We start from the raw sequence: 5,266 nt of genomic DNA, 5'->3' as shown, positions 1-5,266 counted from the left end.
CCTCTCCTCAGCGTGCCTGGCAAGGCGATGTTGAATAATCCTTGCCAGGACCTTTCCCGGCACACTGAGGAGTGAGATGCCCCTGTAGTTACAGTCTGTGCGGTCCCCCTTCTTAAAAAGGGGGACCGCACAGACTTCTTAAAAAGGGGGACCACCAGGGCATCCTTCCAATCCTGCGGAACCCGTCCAGTGGTCCAGACTGTTGTTATGTTGTCATATAAGGCAGTCTGTGCACAAACGCCACCCTCCCTCAGCATTTCGCTTGGGAGATCATCTCTGCCTGGTGCCTTTCCTGGTCTCAGACTCTGAATCGCCTTTAGTACTTTCTCAACGGATGGAACCTCAGCCAGCCACTCACAGTGGGTAACTTCTTCCAATATTTGAGGCACCGCAGCCTCAGCAGGGTCATCCCCACTTTGTGCCACGATGTTTTCCAGACTGAGAGATTTCCTCTCCCCAAAGACCTCACATAAATGCTCAGCAAATCTGCAAACCTGTTCCTGCGGGTCGGAGATTGGATCGCCGTTTTTTCCAACATTGATGGTAATAGGTGTGGCGCTGCAGATTACTTTTTTGATGGAGTTAAATAGAGATTTGTGATCGCGGGCCACTGAGGCAGACTCCATCTCCTCAGCAACCCGCGACCACCACCCATCTTTGCAGCGCCTCACGGCTCTCCGAACCTCCTAGCGAAGGCTGCGGTAAGCCTCCTCATTCTCTGACGTGGGATTCTGTAGCCGATGACAGTGGACCTGTCGATTTTTCTCAGCCAGCTTGAACAACTCCTCTGTCAGCCAGGGTCTCTGGGGAGGTCTGAACTGCGTACCCAAAGCAGCCATTGCAGCTGCATGAGTCACAGTCCATAACCTCGCCCATTTTTCTTCGACATCTGGAGGAGTGGGGGACGATGCCAACCCCAGCCGCAAGCGATGATGAAATTCTCGCTTGCAACTTTCATCAGCTAGCTGAGACCAGGCCACCTTGGGTTGGAATGGGTTCCTGGGTGTACACCCACTACCAGAGTGGAAGAATGGTAGGCGCATCTTACAGATGACAAGTCGATGGTCAGAGGGCAGATCAGCTCCACGGTAGGTCCTGGTGTCAAGGACATGGGCTCGCATCCGCTGGTCCGTCACTATGTAGTCCAGCAGATGTTCTTGCTTGGACCCGGCATGCATCCATGATGTTGTGTGGATGCGCCGATGCCGGAACAGCATGTTGGTAATTACAAGCCCATGGGCTGCACAAAAATCTAGCAGCCTCCTACCGTTGTTATTGAGCTGATCTGGCCCATGACCTCCAATCACTCCAGACCAGGTGCCAGCATCATGACCAACTCGGGCATTGATGTCACCCAACAAGATGACTCTATCCCGAGGGGCCATTTTAGCCAGCACCTGTGACAGGAGGTTATCAAAGGCATCTGACTCATCGGCTTTGCCTGAATCCCTCCACGGATGTTCGTCTTCGGTGGTGGCATAAGTAACCACGACCACCAATCCTCGCCTCCGGTTGATGGGAAGGCGAGCCCAAAGTAGCCTGGGGCTTACAGCTTCCCACACCTCACCGCCACGCTCCCACGCCCCCTTCATTCTTTTGTTCAAAAGAAGAGCCACACCCTGTTGTTTGGCAGTCTGCTGCCCCGAGTAGAGGACTGTCCACCCCTCATGGTGGCAGGAGCCAGAACCGGTCCACCGGACCTCCTGAATGCCGCGGAGATCCAGGCGGTACCGGTCCAGCTCCCGACAGAGGAGTGGGCAGCCTCTCCTCCGCAGTGAGCGTTCGAACATTCCACGTGGCCACCCGCAGAGGCTTTTTGCTGCATGTGGAGTAGCCCCGAGGGTAGAGAGATTCAATCTCCTGGCTCCGCCAATTTGGGGGGGTTTGGCCAGGAGACGTCGTAGACGCCTGTCCCCCCCGGGGCCTCCGGCACAAGCTTAATAACTTTTTTCGACATCGTAGTTTAGTGGTAGTTAATTGAAGGTGGAGGGGTAATGGAGCCCCTCGCGCCCATCCAGAGCCCCCGTTTGGCCGCTGTTTTGGTGGGGGGGAAAATCCGAGTAGAATTGTTCCCTCCTACAGCGTCACACACACGCACAGCAAAACTCATGAAGCAATGGAATGTAATCGTTGGAGATCCGATTAAGATTTGTATCTTCACACGACTCTCGGTAAGTACTCAACAGGGGGGTCGCGAGTCGCTTCCCACAATGCAGCCGGGAGTTAGTCACTGATCCAGCAGGGAAATGATCAGCTGCTGATCACATCCTGACTGTGTCGAAGTATAGCAAATGAGTGAGTGGGTGAGTGGCTGGGTGAGTGAGTGAGTGGGTGGGTGAGTGGTTGGGTGAGTGGGTGGGTGAGTGGATGGGTGAGTGGGTGAGTGAGTGAGTGGGTGGGTGAGTGAGTGAGTGAGTGGGTGGGTGAGTGGGTGGGTGAGTGGTTGGGTGAGTGGGTGGGTGGGCGGGTGGTTGAGTGGGAGGGCGGGTGGTTGAGTGAGTGGGTGGGTGAGTGAGTGAGTGGGTGAGTGAGTGAGTGGTTGAGTGAGTGGGTGGGTGAGTGGTTGGGTGAGTGGTTTGGTGAGTGGTTGGGTGAGTGAGTGGGTGAGTGAGTGAGTGGTTGAGTGAGTGGTTGAGTGAGTGGGTGGGTGAGTGGTTGGGTGAGTGGTTTGGTGAGTGGTTGGGTGAGTGGGTGGGTGAGTGGTTGGGTGAGTGGTTGGGTGAGTGGGTGAGTGAATGGGTGGGTGAATGGGTGGGTGAGTGGTTGGGTGAGTGGTTGGGTGAGTGGGTGAGTGAGTGGTTGGGTGAGTGGGTGGGTGAGTGGTTGGGTGAGTGGGTGAGTGAGTGGTTGGGTGAATGGGTGGGTGAGTGGTTGGGTGAGTGGTTGGGTGAGTGGGTGGGGGAGTGGTTGGGTGAGTGGTTGGGTGAGTGGGTGAATGGATGAGTGGGCGAGTGAGCGACTAAATGACTGAGTGAGCGGGTGAATGAACGGGGGAAAGAATGAGCGCGTGGATGAATGATTAAGTGGGTGAATGAATGAGAGAATGAGTTAATGTACTTCTGCTCATGGCCAGTACCTATTCTTTGCCAAATCCTAATATTATAATTCTTGCACTGCGAGTGATAGAGAGTTTGAGAGAATGAGTTGGCGAATGAATGAATAAATGGGAACAAGTTACTCAAGCCAGAAGATGAGCGGGCGAGTTGAATGACGGGTGAATGAATTGATTGAATGAGTTGACGAGGGTGTTTCATTTAACAACAAGGCACAATGTTACTCAATGTTATTCAATGTTACTCAATGCAAATGCTACATATCCAGTAGGAGCGATGGGTGTGGTAGAGTGTGGGTGTCTATCCCACCGATCCAGAAAGGAGCGATGGTGGAGGGACAGGGCAGCTACGGGGTTGAGACTTGAACTCAGCAGCTGTCGATAATTTATTTATTTATAACTCACCCGGTCATTCACTCACTCTCACTCACCAACCCACCCACTCACCCACTCACTCATTCACTCACTCATTCACTCACCCAGCCACTCACTCACCCACCCACTCACTCACTCACCCACTCACGCATTCACTCACCCACCCACTCACTCACTCACTCTCACTCACCAACCCACCCACTCACTCATTCACTCACCCACCAAACCACCCACTCACTCAGCCACTCACTCACTCACCACCGACCCACCCACCCACTCACATTCCCACTCACTCACTCACGCACTCACCAACCCACCCACCCACTCACCCACCCACCCACTCTCACCCACCCACCCATTCACTCACTCACTCACCCACTCACTCACTCACCCACTCACTCACTCACCCGCTCATTAACTCACTCTCACTCACCAACCCACCCACTCACTCACTCACTCACCCACCACCGATCCACCCACCCACTCACTCACCCACCCACCCACTCACCCACCCACCCACTCACCCACCCACCCACCCAGTCACTCAACCACTCACCCACTCACCCACTCACTCACCCACCCACTCACCAACTCACCCACTCACCCACCCACCCACTTACCCACCCACCCACCCAGTCACTCAACCACTCACCCACTCACCCACCCACCCAGTCACTCAACCACTCACTCACCCACTCACCAACTCACCCACTCACCCACCCACTCACCCACCCACTCACCCACCCACTCACCCACCCACTCACCAACTCACCCACCCACTCACTCACCCACCCACTCTCACCCACACCACCATATAACATGGCACAAGTTTGTAGATGTTAGTAGTCTGGACGATGGGAATAATTTACAATGGTAATATCATTACGTCGTTTTAAATCGTGTTATTCTTCTTATTGTTGGTTGACGTTTCTCGTTTTGATTTCGCGAGTTTGTGTCCCTCATTTATCCGTTCACGGTGGTGAGATTCCCATCGGATGGATTTTCATGAAATGCAAAAATAAAATAATAAAATTATAAAATTAATAAAATTACCGCCTCGCCATCACGGCCATGTTAAAGTGTCTACCCATAGACTCCAATGTTAAAGTGTCTACCCATAGACTCCAATGTTAAAGTGTCTACCCATAGACTCCAATGTTAAAGCGTCTACCCATAGACTCCAATGTTAAAGTGTCTCCCCATAGGCTCAAATGTTAAAGTGTTTACTCATAGACTCCAATGTTAAAGTGTCTACCCATAGACTCCAATGTTAAAGTGTCTACCCATAGACTCCAATGTTAAAGCGTCTACCCATAGACTCCAATGTTAAAGTGTCTCCCCATAGGCTCAAATGTTAAAGTGTTTACTCATAGACTCCAATGTTAAAGTGTCTACCCATAGACTCCAGTGTTAAAGTGTCTACCCATAGACTCCAATGTTAAAGTGTCTCCCCATAGGCTCAAATGTTAAAGTGTCTACTCATAGACTCCAATGTTAAAGTGTCTACCCATAGACTCCAATGTTAAAGTGTCTACCCATAGACTCCAGTGTTAAAGTGTCTACCCATAGACTCCAATGTTAAAGTGTCTACCCATAGACTCCAGTGTTAAAGTGTCTACCCATAGACTCCAATGTTAAAGTGTCTCCCCATAGGCTCAAATGTTAAAGTGTCTACTCATAGACTCCAATGTTAAAGTGTCTACCCATAGACTCCAATGTTAAAGTGTCTACCCATAGACTCCAGTGTTAAAGTGTCTACCCATAGACTCCAATGTTAAAGTGTCTACCCATAGACTCCAATGTTAAAGTGTCTACCCATAGACTCCAATGTTAAAGTGT

This window comes from Petromyzon marinus, unplaced genomic scaffold (assembly GCF_048934315.1).
Source record: "Petromyzon marinus isolate PM22_M1 ecotype Great Lakes invasive population unplaced genomic scaffold, UKy_Petmar_22M1.pri1.0 PM_Scaffold_184, whole genome shotgun sequence".
Classification (NCBI taxonomy): domain Eukaryota; kingdom Metazoa; phylum Chordata; class Hyperoartia; order Petromyzontiformes; family Petromyzontidae; genus Petromyzon; species Petromyzon marinus.
This window is presented reverse-complemented; position numbering follows the sequence as displayed.